General features: G+C 32.2%; 1 long non-coding RNA gene across 2 annotated transcripts in view; it reads left to right on the forward strand.

Moving 5' to 3' along the window:
• The window catches only part of LOC141483473 (uncharacterized), a 125,052-nt gene extending 117,088 nt beyond the window's left edge, over nt 1-7,964 (forward strand). For both annotated transcript variants that reach the window (XR_012466112.1, XR_012466113.1), the window contains exons 2-4: nt 3,042-3,238; nt 3,302-3,394; nt 7,153-7,964. This is a non-coding gene — a long non-coding RNA (uncharacterized lncRNA). The remainder of the gene's footprint in view (nt 1-3,041; nt 3,239-3,301; nt 3,395-7,152) is intronic.
• The last annotated feature ends 10,377 nt before the right edge of the window (nt 7,965-18,341 follow it).

Below are 18,341 nucleotides of genomic sequence, written 5' to 3' on the forward strand. Positions count from 1 at the left end.
ATAGACCAGGGTCGATAATTTTTTTAACAAAAAAAGTAACAGTAATAGGGGAATATGAAGAGGAAATAAATAAATCACGGACGATATGAGTTCGGAAAGTGGGAGGGGGTGACGATTTCCGACAAAACAACAAGTCCTTTGTAAAAAAATTGAATTGTATACACAATTTTTCCACATAACCTAGAAATTCATGTGAAAAATTCAAATAACCTAGTATTTGGTTTTTTATTTTTTTTTTTTCAAAAATTTTTTTTTTACGAAATTTGGTAAGAACTTATCTTTCCATGTTACAAATACACTGTGATTTATTTGATTTGGAATATTCATTTTTGCACCTTATTTTGACTTAATATCAATATAAATCGTACTATTGGATTTGGATACTTCATTCTGATTATGTTATTGAATATATTTTTAAAAACGTTAATCATGTTATTGATAAATACCTTACCTCAAATTTCATCCACTTATCTATTAGTTTTTATCTCGTTCATGGCGTTTCTCCATCGTTAAATACGACAAACCTTTCCAATTCTAGTTGACCTTCGAAATCTTCAAGACCATCACCGTTTTTGTCTTCAATATTATTTCCAATCTGCATTGGTTCTTCATCCACAATTTCATCTGAATCATCAATTTCCTCGTTTTTTCTTCCATATTGGAGCAATTTTCAGGACCATAACAATTGAACATACATTTGTGCATTTTAAATCATGTTTTCGGCAGCCAAATTTTGAACTGTTACATCCAGTTTCACATCTGCAGCAAACAGTTGTGAGCAATACTTCCGGAATTATTTCTTCTGTAAATTTGGGCATAATGCCACGTTGCTGTTGCTTTCAGCCCCAATCTGTTGCTGTCAGTTCGTTACCCAACGGAATTTGAAGCTGATAATACGCTCTGTAACAGAAATGTAACCAACTTCTTTGTTTCTCCAATTAAAATTCAGATGAAATATTAACCTCAATGCAATAACATTTTTTTCATTATTCAGTGAATAGTAAGGTTAATTATGTTCAATTAATTGCACCAAACCACCTTTTTCTAGGTGCACTCCCTTTTTATGGGCTGAATTAATTTAAAGTACATATAACATAGTTATACCGAATTTGATATGTTGTGCATGCATGTGCATATTTCTAATGAACGTTAAAGATGGTTTTGGTTTGAAAAATAAAATAATTTGTTTCGTTTAGAAATTGCAATTAAGTTGTTAGCTGCTACGCTTCCTGCGATACACCCTTCAAGAATTGATCAGTCGAAATATGAAATAAATTACTGATAATGATTAAACAAAAAAGCATAATTGAAAACAGTTTCACAAATTGATGTGTGATTGCTTTGCTCAGCTTTGCGTGTCAAGAGTTTTCAGAGGTTCCGGAATGTGTTCCTTCGAGAAATACGCTACGTGACGAACTTCAATTCATTCAACTTAATATACGTAATCAAACACGCACTACATTTGTCACTCAGTCTTAGTACCTACCGTCTTTCTCTGTTTCTCATCTCTAACGTTGCCTGGCAGGCGAGAGATTCTCGGTTTGCGGATATTTTCTGAATCGTCACATTATGAGTTTCCTAGGCAAAGAAGCTGTGCTGGTGATTATTTTTCTCAACGGAAGAATTGCGATAGTGTAACAACATAAAACGCAAAGTGAATATTTTTTTGTTTTCGATAACATTTTAATTTTTTTATAGTTGGCGTGTATCTTCAAACCTTACCGCCATAGGATACATACATCATTGATATGTCATTCTTTCACAAAATTTGTGTACTGAGTCGAGGTCCTCCAACAGAAACTACCGCAAGCGGAATGTCAAAAAGATCAAACCTGCTTTCATGATGTTTATTACTTTTTATTGTTTGTACATGGTATTTTAATTCATAGTGTCTACTTATTTTGAATAATAATCCTATCCATGATAATAATTATACAATTATAAGTAGATCATGTCAAATACTTTCATTCCACTTCCCAGAGAGCTGGAAGCTCTTGACTTGAACGAAGTAATTGTATCGCATGGAGTTTTGGATATTCTCCAACATTCTTCCATTAATTTGATATTGTGATACTGATACAGGTTCAGTATTTCATATTTCTGATGGAAAGTTTGTGTGAAATTATTAGTTTTTGATGGTCCTCATTGAATTTTGTATTCACTGGATTATATTCAAATTATCTACATTTGAATGGTGGTACCACCGACGTATCCTATAACTAGACTGCTAATGGTCATATCCCAGATACTCGAAAAATTCATCCAAATTGAATTTATGAAAACGTGTCTGCGTAATGCGCAGAAGGCTCGAAGACTGTCATTTCAGACGTTGACACAAGACTTCGACCATTTTGTTCACAGGCGTTGTCGGCTTGATAGTTATTCGTGAAAAAATTAGGTGTTTTGTACGTTGGTGTAGAAATTCTTCGTTGTATCACTCAGAAGGTATTATATTCCATAAGTAAGTCAGTTTGAAGTTGATTGACAATGTTTCATGATGAATTTCACTAGTTCGAACTTCCATTGTCTAATATATCAAATGATTTGAAATCCCTGAAACAATTAAAACAAAAAAAAAATTAACATCTGTTATTTTCAACTATTCATTTTCGATTCTTCTTTATTTTTTAGTTTCAGTGATTTGAAATAATTTTATATATTAGACAATGGAAGTCCGAACTAGTGAACTAAGTGAGTCAGTTATAATTCTAAAAACATTATTATCCAATACAATTATTTCACAATTTATAGGATAAAGTCCCTCGAATTATTCACAATAGTTACAACTTTGGATTCACGTAGCTAGTACTAGTTTGAAAGTTACCATTATTTCTAAAAAGCAATTGATATATTCATTGTATGGGAAAACTTGAATTCCGCATAATAATATAAGTACAGAAATAAGTGTGATACTTAGAATTAAAAAGATGACTTATAATGCTGAAAAAGGATTTTTGTAATAATGAGTGTATGCAAGGCTCTGGCAAGGCTATAGAACAAATGAAATTATATTTAATTGTAATTTTATTGCATTATTCCAGGATTCCTGAATATAGATACAGTGAATGGTTAGAAGTCATCAAAAGACCATAAGATACCCTTTCACATTCTTCAAGGAGAATATTCTGGACACTTTACTCCCGATAGTTTTACATCTCTACGTGGAAGGCTCAGAACATTGAAACCACATGTAGATATTACCAACTTTAAAGTTGACACAGTCACAGTAGTTACTGAGGTAAGTTTTTTTGATGAAACTGGTGAATAAAATATACAATTACGGTAAAACATTGTATTGTAGGATTCAATATAATATGCCGGAGTCCCAGCCATCAACATCTCATGATGAAAATATGATGATAAACAGATCATCATGTCTTCATGAAGTAGACACGTAAGTAAATATATTGAATGATTTCGGCGTGCTGAATATATAAGAATCTTTGGAATCATTTTGGTTGCTGCCTAGTACCTATTGACAAGTTCAATCGATTATTTTTTATTATTTGAGGGCCAATCAGATTTCTTGTTCTTTAGTGATTTAACCTAGCTCATTTCAAACCTTCATTTAATAGAGCGGTGCAATTGGCCATGAGTTGAGTAGGTTTTAGAAAGTATTGATATTATTCAATGAGTAAATAAATTGGAAGGCATGAGATATGACATGTACTTATACTGATATTCAGAGTGAACTGATAGATTTCAGAGAGTTTCAATAAACTGTTTTTAGGAAGAGAAAACTTCTTCGGACATTGAATTTTCTTTTTTGTGCAATGTGTAAGGAACAACAAATCCGAAATTTCCTCATGAGAATTGATTGTATTTATACTATCTAGTCGAAAAATAACGCAGTATTTTTTTCATTTCTCAAAAATCCAAAAGTCGTAAGTTATAAATAGTATTTAGATTCTAGATATAAATAGTTATAAAGAATATAAGTAATCAATCTGGAGAAGTCTCAACAAAGAAACTCCTACAAAATATAAACATTACCCTTCGCAAGATGAGTTGAAAAGTGTTTGTTGAGCTCCGTCTTCATTTGAACTTTATAGTATCTATAACTTTTCTAATCACTATTTTTTTCAATGTATACTAAAAATATTGGTTGTTAATCAATAATTTTTATTCAAGTTCATCTCCACGGAGAATGAAGCGAAATTTGTGCATCATTCAAGAGAAAAAGAATATTATTGTAACAAATCTGAAAGATTCGAAAGCGAGAGTGAAAAGACATCACAAAAATATCAAACCTCAAAGGAATTATTGATGAGTTGTAAAAACATGATGTCTGATAAATCTTTGACAGTCCTCAAATATACTGTCATGTTCCACATGCTTCAGTGAAGTGGTTAATTGGAAATTTGAAAAGAAAGAAAAGCTACAAGGCACCATTTCCGCCAGAATTGCGAAGTTTTGCTATGACACTACAATTTTATTCTTCCAAAGCTATTCAATATGTAAGAAAAATATTTGGATTGGCTTTGCCTGCTTTCAGTACCATAAGAAGTTGGTTAACCAATATTCATTGTGAGCCTGGTTTTGCTCGAACAGTATTAGACACATTGAAAAAAAGTCATTGAGAAAACGAAATTTTGCAAACTTTATGTTGCCTAATGTTGGATGAGATGAGCCTTGAAAAAAAAATTGAATTCCATTCCGATGAAATATGGGGATACATTGATTTGGGAAGGAAGTATGCAACCGAGGCCTAACTTTTGAAGATTTTGTCTGTAACAGAAAATTCGAAAATTCCAATAGAATATTTTTAAATAAATGGTCTTGGAGGAAGAGAAAAGGCCAACATTGTCAAATCTGCCCTTCGAATGCTTTCAATAGTCAATGTTACTATTGTTTCTATCACTTGTGATGGTCCAACAGCTAATTTCAATATGGCACAAGCATTAGCGGCAAAGCTCAACATCGGAAGTAAAACGGGTATCCGGCCATATTTCCCACATCCACCTACAAATCAAAGAGTTCATATCATACTTGACGCATGTCATATGTTGAAGTTAGTGAGAAATAATTGGGCAAGACTCAATGTATTCATGGACACAGATGGAAATGAGATTTGGTTCGATTTCGTAGGAAAATTATTTGAAACACAAGAATCAATCTCATATAGAGTGGACCAAGCAAATGATGAAGGTGGTTATTAGAATTACAAAATAAAACACAATTTCAGGTTAATTTAGCTGGCCAAACTCTAAGTAGTAGTGTTGCAGATGCATTGGATTTTGTTGTGATGATCTCAATCTTCCAGAATTCAGAAATGGAGGGGGTACAGTGAAGTTCATTAGAATTGTAGACCGATTATTTGATCGATGTAATCCAGAAAATGCTCATGCTATTGAATACAAAGAACTTTTGAGAAAAAAAATAACCATTCTGGGGCTGTGCCTTTACAGAATCTATCGAATATTTAAAAGGTTTGAAAAATTCTGCAGGTGTTCCATTGTATTTGACTAAGAATAATACTCCAGTCAAAAGATTCATCACTACAGCTACTTCACTTATGAGTGTCTATGACACATATATCAAGAATGATATTTCAGTTGATCAATTGTTGACGTACACGTTGAGCCAAGACCACCTGGAATTATTTTTTTTACTGTGAGATATGTATTCATCATTATTTTTCATGATTCAGAGCATTATTACAAACAAAAATTATGCTTATAATTTCCATTTGAATATGAGATAGGAGTAAATGAATACTATACGAACTCAACACGTGTTTCGATCACCAATTGATCATCTTCAAAGAGGAAGATTAAAACTAGGAACTAGTGCGAGCTAATGCTATTTATGCTACAAAGGTAACCCATACAGGTTAACTATCCAGGCGTACCAACCATATAGGTATACCAACCCAAATCAATTTCACAATTTTGCCTTATCTATTATTTTACAATATATGTTTATGTAAAACAATTTTCAGCTATATACAAATTTTATTTTATTTTATTTTATTTTATTTCAACAAGCTTTATAGTATGCTCTTTGGTATAGGTCCGTCATCGTTATTCATAAAATTATTGTGTAATGAGTATAGGTATATGAGTATACTATTAAATATTGGTCCAACATCATCATTCATTATATTGTTTACTTATTTCTACACTCTCATAGCCATCTAGTTGCCTGTTGTTGTTGACTTGTCTAACTAATCTTAATGAACTGAAGTCTCTGGAATGGTTTTGTTGCAAAATATGATGGGCGACTGCTGATTTTTCAGGTCTTCCATATTTCAAGTGTGCTATGTGTTCCTTATATCTTACGTTAATAGATTCTTTTGTCTGTCCATAATATTTTGCATCGCATTCCTTACATTCAATTTCGTAAATTCCAGACTTTTCCGAATTCTCGACTTTGTCTTTTGGACTTCCCAAAAGGCTGTGTAGTGTATGACTTGTTTTAAAAACCACCTTCATACCTAGTTCTTTGAAAATCTTTCCAAAGTTCCTCGTATATTGGTGGTATGAAACTGAGATGTATTTATCTTGGTTTTTGTCCTTACTGAAAGTCGAGATTTCGTTCATTCCCAACCTAAACTTCTTTTTCCTCATTATGTCATCTACCCCTCGAGAAACCGTTAGTGGCTGCTATTTCCTGTATTGTACGTCTTTCTTTTGTGAACCTATCATGTGTTAGAGGGAATATCAAAAGACGATGCACTAAAAAATTCAACCCAGCACGTTTGTGCTGTCCACAGTGATGTGAACTGTCAGGAATATACCTGTATGAGCTTGTTTCTTTTCTAAATATATCGTATTCTAACCTCCATATTGCCTCCTCATCACCGAAACGTCAAAAAATGTTGATTGTATCTCATTTTCTATCTCAAACGTGAATTTTATTGATGGATATCTATTATTATCTTTCTCTTTGAAGATGATCACTTGGTGATCGAAACACGTGTCGATGTGTTAAAAATAAAGATTTGGTGTTGGGAAAAACTCCAGTAATATTCATTACTACACCGAAGGTTCCAAACAGTGCATCATAAATAAACTACCTACATATAATATAATTTCCTTTGTGACAAGTATATTTCTCTCTTCAAATACATAAAAATTGCTGCTTATTGATTATTATATATTAATACAGATGGCACTCCAGAATTACCAACTGAGTACCTTTTTTTTTCAGATCTTGAAATGGTTCTAATAACAACCCTACGCCATATCAGTTTGATATTACTTTCAAGAGATTAATGTTATACAATGACATTGAACAAGATGAAGGAAATTGTTTGAGTCTAGACACCACTTCAATTTCAACACTCCAAAGTATATCTAAACCAAAACAGAGAGAGGTGTCTATTGATGAGCTGGGTTCGATAAAGAAGTTTGGGTTTAATCATGAGGAAGTGATAGATGTTCACGAAAATGGCCAAGAATTTTAAAGAAACAAACAGAAATTGAAAAGGGTGCTGTGAAACTGCAAACTGATATTGTTTCGATATCAATGAAATTTGAACATGATGTTGTTTTTACACTATATTGAGAATAACAGTGCAATTTCCTGACGAATTGCATTGAGTTTTCATCACTAAAAATAAGTAATAATATTCAGTTACATTCGCTATGTGAATTGCTGAGAACTGTGCCTATATGACAAACTGAAATATTGTATTGTAGTCTGGAACCCTTACTTATGCAATTATAATTTTAGTATTGTTTCTACTGATGTTACATCACAACCTCATTTTATTTATGTAAGTTACTATTATGTACACCAATATTTTCTGTTTGCGTAAATGAATATCAGCATGTAAAAATTGTATGCTTTTTACTTCCTTAGATTGTAGTTTGCAAAAAACAATATATCTTTTTGGGAAAGTTTTTGGCTTTCTACTACTCCATCTTCCTTTGGAAGATTCCCATATTTTTTTTGTATCAAGATGTTTATGTTATGAGTACTTGGGTAACCGAGCTTTGCTCGGTATTAATACTATTACTACTTGCCAATAGATATCAGGAAGAGTCATACACAGTACCTACCTATTATAATACAAATGTTTATTTTTCTTTCGCAGATTTCTCTATGAACATAATTATGAAAACCAAATATTTCACTTGATATCCCTAAAAAATCTCCCTTTCCTGCGATACGCCCATGTGATTTGGAAACGTCATGAAACTTCATTGCGCATGCCCTGATGGTTCACTAAAATTTCGTAAATAACTGAAGTTTTGTTATATGGGATTAGCAGTCTAGGTTAAGGTTATGTCGATGGATGGAACCCGATTCAAGAAAAGTCATTAGAAGGAAAGAAATCTTTCTGATTTCGAAGAGTACTGATACAATTTTATTTTATTCGATTCTGTCTGTTCTGAAACATAACGTACGTGATACCGTCACGTGTCACCTAGCAACACTTTTTGTTTTTGTTCTCACCCAGATATGATAATTAAACTAAAACTATGTTGATAGTCTTATATAATTATTAAAATTGGAGGGGAATACCTTTTCAAAAAAAATAATTTTTAGGAAAGAAAGGTTTTGGTTTTCTACTTTTCTATTTTCATACAAAAAAAGTAAAAATTTTCCAAAGGAAGAAAGGAGGAAATCAATTTCCAAAACTAACTCCTTATAAATATGTGGGAAAGGGAAAGAAGTAACTTTCAGATACAAACTGAAAGAAAAAAATACTCTCGAAGTAGCTATTTTTATATTAATATTGAATTACACAAAAAAAATACTTTCGTAACAAATACATTCATATGAACGCTGAATTATACGAAAAACCTTATTTTTGTTCCGTTCGTATTCCAAACATCCGTAATAGAATCGATTCAGATATCATTTACAGGATTTTTATACAATATGAATAATGAAAGAAGCAAATTTCACTCAAATGGAACACTCACATGTCACTATCACTGGAAGACATTTTGATTTTTCTTCTTGAAACTCTCGCCTTGTTGGCTCTTCAGTACCAAATACGGATAACATTATAGGAAAGAAAAATCAATATTTTCATGAAATCACGATTTTTCTGTCACTAAATAGCTCGAAATACACTAATATCATCGTGAAAATACGTAAATAACACCCATTTGCTCAGAAGCAAATTTCACTCAATGGAACACTGCCATACTCACTGGTATTGTGGATGAATCCTGTTGATGATATATAATTCAATTCCATTACGAATGATTGGAATACAAATGGAATAGAAATAATGAATGTCTTATAATTTAGCGTTCGTATGAAAGTAATTGTTTCAACAGTAATTTTCTTTGGTGTAATTTAATGTTCGTATGAAAATAGCTGTTTCGAGAGTATTTCCTCCTCCAGTTTGTGCTCGAAAGTTACTTATCTGCATAATCTACCTACACATCTTTATATAAAGTGGATTTTTGGAAATTGATCGCTTCCTTCCTTTCTTTTGGAGATTCCTATCTAATTATTATAAAATTAACTATCATTATCAAATTTCCTCGAAAACAAAAATTAATCATGACGAATACAGTTTTAATTATTCATTTTTATAAAACATGGATTAAGCTGTGAAATATTTTCATTCCATCCAAAATGGAAAGATTGTCCGAACATATTAATATTTAGTAATCACTCATTGAATTTTGCATTAACTTTTCTGATAATGGTGTAATTTATATTGAAAATTTCACTGTCGATATTTAAAATTTGGAATTTTCAAGTAATATATTGCAACAACTAGCTTACTAGTATATTGAAGTGACATAATATTTTTTGCATGTATATTTCATCACATATTTTTAATAAATATTTCAATACCCAATACCCACAGTGGTCACAGAATATTTTTATTGATGTTTCACATCCGCCAGGCGTTCTGTGACGGCTCACAATTTTTAATATTTTCTGAATATCAGTCGGGAAGGTATACAAAATATTTCTTTTATTCATTTATTTTTACTCGAATATTTCTGTATTTGCTCAGAAATATTACAATGTTCAGAGAGAGATTCGGGTAACTTATGAGTAGTACTTCTAATTATGAAGTTTGTCCACATAATTCAGAACAAAAAATACATTAGTTTCAAATATACTTTCTTCGGATGACTTCCTCCTACTTGAATCATTGAAGAATACCAAGAGAATTCTACTCAAAATTGTGAAGTGCCATTCAATTCCTTACGATATTGGTTTTGATAACAGCAGACCCTAGTTTCTATCTGAGAAAATGATTCGCAATATCTACACCAGTTCGGCCCTGAGATAGTAACAAGTAAGTGTACTTATTATCAGTTTCCGAAATTTTTATTTTTAAGTCGAAATTGAAAATTTACAAATTTGTATGGAACATCTATGAGTTCCAAACATAGGACATAGTCCTATGTTTGGAACTCATAGCGAAGCAGGAATCTTTATTGTACTCAAGATCAAATACTAGGCCTTATCTCTCAATCATGAATGAAGAAACTAATTCGGGGATTTTTGACTACAGGAATCCTTCAAGTACCAGTACCAGATCTCATCCGTAGTGAGTCAAAGCACACTTCTAAAAAACAAGAAATTCTGTTCACTGCCTTCGAAAACCTGAAACTGGAGGACTTCCTCATAGTTTTAGGAAATGTTCATTTCAGAAATATTTTATTTTCTCGAGAATTGCCAATAATAGAACCTGTGTATACTTATCAAGTGAAGAAATCGTTGACAAGTTCATGAATGGAAACGAAGGAAAAATCACCATAGATCAAGAAATTCCCATCGCCAGAAGACTGATCACACCCAATGAAAAACTGTTTATATCCAATGTGTGTCCCGAAATTTTCCATGAAGTATTTGCAGATGAACACCATAAAATAGGACTGACGTTAGTTCCACCCATCATTTTCTTCAGAATAGGGACTTCTTATTCGAAATATAATCACATATTGAGCTTTCGCAGACAAACCTTCAATTCCCCAATTGATCACTCAACAATTCGTCAGTCCATTATCATTACATACGATCAAACTCCCTACCGTATTTACCTATCCTTTCACAAGTTATGTTTTGAATGCAAGCAAGAGGGGCGTATTTCTCATCAAATTGCGAAATTTGATTCCCGAGTCATTGGTGCCGAATCATATGCACTTACTATGCAAGTCTTTTTTTTTATTCAATTCATGCTGCCACTTAAGAAAAAAAAAAGAAATGGCCACTTTGTTACAGTGAAAGTCATTACCTTACCTTGTCCCTTTGTACAAAAATATTACTAAAATGCCTGTTCAACTGAAATAAATCAAAATTTCTTATTAATGAAGTGTTGCTGATGAATTAGAGAGATATGTGTTATTCTATGTCAAAACTTTCATTTTACAACAACGAATTTATAAAAAAGATAATTCGATTTCAAATATGTTCCGCCAAATAAAATAATTTCCTCACCGTATAATGAATATTCGATTTCTGAACGTATCGAACGATATTTTTATACGTAACCCTATGAAATTAGTACATGGCAACACTCTCAAATGTTTCAAAATGGCGATTTGTTCTCAATTAAAGGTGAGTTAGTACAATAAAATATTACGTTATAAATAGTTGAGAGTTACATTTATGACGATCATTACCTCACGTTACATAATATAAATATATATTAGGTATTTTAGTATATATGTATATTATTTGTTGTTTGTTGCACATTCGAAATGTAAACAACAAATTGAGGTTATGTACCGCTATTCTTGTAGATTCAGTTAAAATTCGTCATTCCCTCACTATATTTAGGAGTAAGGGAATGACGGTTGGATGGAGGAATGATTTATAAAGTATTCTATATTTCTTTTAGATTTTTCATTCGAGTGAGTTGAGTGCTGCAGAAAAAAAGTATGGTAGAAAAAAGCGAGAAAAAATGAAAAATAATACCGAATCTTTGGAAAAACTGCGAGAAAAGGAAACATAAAAGTATTTAAAGAAAAAAGATAAGTGTCAGGTAAAATCAGTTATACATATGACTGCTAGAGAACTTAGACAAAAACGAAAACGATGGACAGAAAATAGTAAAGTGTATAGGAATAAAAAAGCTATAATATACAAACATTAACGAAGAGTACTTGATAATACACACCCACAAAGTCCAGCATCAGATATGCAGCAGAGTAGAGAAGATGTAACTGTTCGAAATAGACGACAGATGCGAAGGCGCTGAGCTATTTTGTCTGCAAAAATTAAAAATTTGGAAAAAAAATTGAAGAATGCAGTGAAATTAACTGAAAAATACAAGAAAAGGTATTTGAGACTGAGAACAATAAAAAATGACCCAGAATTGCCTAAAACTAAAGTGAATTTGCTCCTAAATAATATAAAAGTTACTTTTCAGCGAAGCGTTAACAAGAGACCTAGAGACAAGTTACGATGGTCTTGAAAAGAAACATAAAAAAAAAGTATTACGAAATGTCGAAATTCAAATCACTGCAGAAATACAAGATACCTACTTCATGAATCGAAACCTTCTTTCAGAAATGATACTTCCAAAAGACAAAAACCTCGCAAAATAAGCACTAAAATGCTGAATTTCAAAGATGTCGTTGAATTTTTGGAGAAAGATGAAAATTCAAGAATGTTCCCGGGTATTGCATGAGGCCAAAGCTTTGAAATTTCGCTTCAGCTTTAGCGACTATAACCTGTGATGTGCATTCCACAAAATGTCTATCAGAGAATTTTCAATTTGCAGGGAACGTTCCTTAGAATACTACTTACCAATACCTAATCAGTTGGTGACTTATCGACAATGGATTCATGAAGTCAGTTCATTTGAAAAGGACGGAAAAAAGTCAGTTCGTAAACCCGCGAAAAAAGAGTATAATGTCAAATTGAAACAACTTGTTCAAGCTCTGGAAGAAGTATTACCGCTTTTTTATATACATGTTGGCACTATAGCACATCAGTATCAAGCCATTCATAATATAAAGGAAAATTCGACAGTAAATGATATTCTGATTCATGTAGATTACAGTAAACATCATTGCTGCAAGTATAATGAGAAAATACAAGCTGTTCACTTTGGTACAGGAAGGCAGCAGATAACGATGCATACAGGAGTACTTTACTTGCGCAATGATAATGCAATCAAACCCGTTTCTTTTTGTTCTCTGTCTAGCGACAATAGACATCATACAATGGCTGTTTGGGCACATTTAAAACCCATTTTTGACTGGATAAAAGCACAACATCTACCTATTTCCTGATTACATATGTTGAGTGATGAGCCTGTTAATCAATCTAAAATTAAATTCATGTTAGAAATGGTGTGTCGCCATCTAAAAGACCTCTATCCAGAAATCACACACTTTTCATGGCATTATTCTGAACCAAGGCACGATAAGGGAGCGCCTGGTGGTGTCGGTGGAATTCTGAAACGGACAGCTGATAAAGTCGTAGCAGAAGGCCATGATATCGTAGATATAAATTCATTGAAACATATCCTTCAATATAGATGTCCTTCAATTTCATCGTTTGAAGTCACCACAGCAAATATTTCCTTGATGGATGATCTCATAAAACAATCTAAGATCATTCCTACATTCCGGGGAACACAAAAAATACACCAGTTCGTTTTCACAAACAATACCTTAGAGTGCAGGAGACTTTCATGTACAGTTTGCAAAGAAGATTGCACCCAGTATCATTTGGGATATTTCCAACAGCACCCAAGTAATCGATTTGCTTATAAGCGCACAAATCCTCTCAAATGTCTATGGCAATTGATACAATAAATATAGATAATTATAATCACGAACTTCGCGCATTCAAGATCACCCTTGAATAGTCAAGGAAAACGATTCAAATGATTTAGAGAAAGATAGATCTATTGTTGTCTCAGACACTGATAAAAGTGCTACCACTGGTGATCATGTCTTGAATAAATGGGGCATGGCAAAGTATCCTGGTTGAGTTTTTTGTATTTGTAGATGGTTTAATAGTTAGATGCATGAAGCAAGGTTCAAAGATGAGAAATTATATAGCTGGGAAGACGTGATACAGAAAATAAAGACGCCAAAGTTAGTTGAGAAGGGGAATTATGTTGTAACAGAGATAACTGATAATGATGTAAAAATTAAGACTGATTAATTTGTGAACAGAGAAATGGAAATTTTCATGTTTTTACCACTTTTAATTGTAACTAACGTTACTGCAGTTGCGTCCTATATAGACATTCTCAAACTAATACAATAAACTAAGAATAATTCAGAATTCTTGAATAGCATATTTCATGAGAAAAACATCAAATCTATGTTTTTGCAATATGGACTCTAATTGATTATGTACTAACTAATAATAATTGTGCAAACTGTTTTGTCCATCCTACTGCTAAAATAAGTGACCATTCATTGATATATATTTGTCTCAAAAATAACAAACAAACTGGAATCAATTCTATCAAAAATTATACAAACCTTAGTGAGCGAAATTAGAAAAAAATTAAACTAGATTTAATTTCATGTGATTGGGATGTCAGTGTCATATATTTCAATTTACTTAATAACTGTCAATCAGTTATCAATAAAGTTGCACCAATTTAAGTCTGTCACTATAAAAGTAACATTCCATGGTTTGACAACGAAATTCATGATAAAATAAAACAACGTGATCAGATATATAAGGATTTTAAAAAAACTATTGAGGTGAATACAAATGTCAAATGGAAAGAATTTAAGAAACAGATAAATGAAGTAGTAAATTTATTAAAAAAGGAAAAAGAACAATACTTCTTCGATAGAGTAAATATGTATAGAAATGACTCTCAACCGATGTGGAAAACATTAAAAAAGGTTATAAACATGAATTGCCAAAACTTTCCAAGCTGTATTTATTTCAACTCAACAAACCAGATGTATATTGTTAATAAAAAAATTGAAATAGTAAACGAATTCAATTACTACTTCATTACTAGTATTCAGCAAATTGTTAATAGTATAGATAATGTTTAAAATTGGAAATTCAATAATTATAATTTATGTCCTAATTTTTCCAAGTTTCATATATTAACAATGAATGAATAACGTCTAATTGATAACTCCTTAGACAACAAAAACAATGTTCATGAGATCTTAAACTCCAAAATGATCAAAGTAATTTTTAAAATATGTGAACATATCATTTTAAACATTGTAAATACTTCTCTTCAAACTTCTAAATTTACAAATCCTTTAAAAGTTAGTACTCTAGTTCCCATTCAAAAGGTAAACAATACAATCAAGGCCAGTGAGTATAGACCTATGAAAAGATCACCACCAATAAAAAAAGCAGCTACTTGATCATGTTGAAAAAAAATGAAATTTTAATAGATAATCAATCTGGATTCCCTAAAAAATGTTCAAAAAAGAAGTTGATGACAATAAATTTGTAGTAGCTGTTTTTCTTGATCTGAAGAGGGCTTTCGAAACAATTGATCGTAATATTCTTCAAATAAAATTAAGAGGTTATGACATTGATGGTGATTTGTACCAATGGTTATCTGACTATGTATCCCATAGAAATCAAAAAGTCACAGTTCAAGATAATATCTCACAGGAATTGGATATGCAAATAGGTGTGCCTCAGGATAGCGTTTTAGGACCTCTGCTTTTTATCTTATACCTAAATGACATAAACTTGTTTATGAATGTTGATTTCAAAAATTTATTTGCAGATGACACATTTTCGGCATGCTACGATACAAGCTTTGATAAAGCTATCGATAAAATGAATGCGGCATTAAAGGATGTAAATGAGTACCGCATAGCAAATAAATTGAAACTGAATAAGATAAAAACTGAAGGAATGATTATTACAACAAAATATAAACGGAACAACCTTGTTTTAAATGAAATAAATCTACAAATCGATAATGAAAACATTGAAATTGTGTCATGTATCAAATATCTTGGATTACAGTTAGATAATTTATTATGTTTTGGCAATCATTTCGATTATACATGTAAAAAAATCTCTAAAAACCTATATTTCTTTGCAAGAATTTCTGGTAATTTATCCATTCAGTCTGAAATTACTGTGTACAATGCGATCATCCAACCACATTTTGATTACTGTGCTTCTATTGTTTTCTTGTTCAATTTAAATCAAACAGCTCAATTACAAAAACTTCAAAATCGCGGTATGCGAATTGTTCTAAAAGTAAATAGATTCACTGAAATCGGAATTATGTTACAAACTTTGCGGTGGCTACCGGTTTCTTTACGGTTGTGTTACTCTATGACATTCATATATAAAATTCTGAATAACTCATCATGTTCATATTTTTCTGAATTTGTTGGTTTTAATTCAGAAGTGCACAAATATGCCACAGGAAATCATACTAATTTGCATTTATGTAGAACAAATAGGAGAAGTGTCATGAATTCTTTATTTTTCAAAGGGTTTGATGTTATTTTCAATTTTGAACTTTATCTACATTTTAAGTTTTTTTTTGTATAATTATTTTCAATTTCAATGTTAGAGAGACTGAACTGGTATTTATCTAGTTCACACCTCCAGAGATCAAAAACATTCATTTCGTCAAATATTTCAACACTTCCACCCTGGAGGATCCCCAAAATCATAGTTGACCATACCCTCTCACAATATGATAAAAGTCAGACGAAACACGGAAGAATCAATGCTGAATTTCATCGTCTACTAGAACAATATGCAGATTTCAACTTCCTCTACACATGCATCCAAAACTATAGACGGAGTCGGATCAGCTTTCACTATCGCAGGTTTTCAAGCTTCATTCAAACTATCAAGAGAGAGTACGGTATTCACTGGAGAAATATACGCTATATGGAAAGCCTTGAAGTACATTAATATTAAAAAAATTGGGAAATGCCTCATTATAAAAAATTCCATGAGTGCTCTTCTGGAAATGGATCAATCAAACATCCAAAATCCCATTATACTTTCCATCGAACAAGAGCTTCGTGTACTCAAACAAATGCAAGCAGTAATCAGATTTATGTGGGTCCCATCTTATGTGGGCATCCCAGGCAATGAAAGAGCAGATCAACTGGCGAAAGCAGCTTTCTCAAATCCATTGACTTATACTGAACCCAAAATTAATCACATTGACCTGAAATCTTTCCACAACAATCTTTCAGAACAGGAAAAGTTTGAAATCCATCCTGATCACACGGATTGAGAATGGGCTCATTCAGGCTAATTTAGTTTTTATTGAAAATGGTATATTATAAAAGTAAATCATCTCCCAAGTATCCCACAAAATTTTCCGGTTTTCATGTCAATTAACAACTGGGCAAGAGCAATTGAAAATGTGATATTGCCCGCGGTACATCCTGACGTCACACCAGGCAACAAGCTTCGAGCGGTGGTAACCGGGCCTGTAGTTGGAGATTATGAATCGCTGACATCGTCGGATTTTGTTTCATTTGCTGACTGGTTTGAAAACACTTCGTGATACATATTCACGCAGTTGATACACTGCAGTAAACAACACACAACTTGCTCTCTAAGGCTTCAGTACACGTATATATTTCGCTTATCCGCCAGCACTCCCTTGTCGCCGAATCGCCTGATGTGATGTCAGGTTTGACCACGCCCCGTTTCGGTGATCGCCACATTCAACTGTTAATTTGAAGGGGAAGATATAGAGTGAAAATTCAGATTTTATGCAGATGTACTATTTGAAACATAAACTTTCAAATGATGAAATAAAAAAAAAATTGGTAAATGAGCCCATTAGTGGGCTAGTTGATCAACAGTTGAAATTTTACCTTTCTATCTTCGTAAAGAAATGGCTTGGTTATGCCACCAATTATATCCTCAGGGATTGGATTCGGTTACGGCTTGAATGCGTGGTCTTTTAGGGATTTGAGGAAATGAAATAATATTGGCAGAGTTTTCACAAACCAACTTTATTGATGAATAAAGTCGGCGGAATAATCGGATTAACAATTAATAAAATAAAATTAACAAAAATTAATACTGGAGTTAAACCTATACAAAATAATATGGAAACTATTCGTTTATATATGTTTTACTGAACATTATTTGAACTGGATGCAATATGAAAGAAAAAGAAATATATTATTATAATCATATGAGAAAAATTAATGAACCACTGAAACAAAATGACAGGATTATTCCTCTGAAAATTGAAATAACATCACTCAGGACATGGGTATGCCTTGCCTGAATTCTACTAGATCTGCTATAAAAACAAAATGAAATACAACTCTGATAAACTATTAAGAGACTCACTCAATCGCTCCTCCCTGTATAACATAGGAAAATACTATAACCTAATGATAACCTGATAAAATGAAAAAGGGAATCCGATTCGTTGGTGAAAATGAACCATATCATTTTCACCAATACGCATGCAATAATATATACAATATATATCAGAATTGTAATGAAGG

Source organism: Leptinotarsa decemlineata, unplaced genomic scaffold, assembly GCF_025532065.1.
Source record: "Leptinotarsa decemlineata unplaced genomic scaffold, Ldec_3_MD MMD2_tig00003557_RagTag_RagTag, whole genome shotgun sequence".
Lineage (NCBI taxonomy): Eukaryota > Metazoa > Arthropoda > Insecta > Coleoptera > Chrysomelidae > Leptinotarsa > Leptinotarsa decemlineata.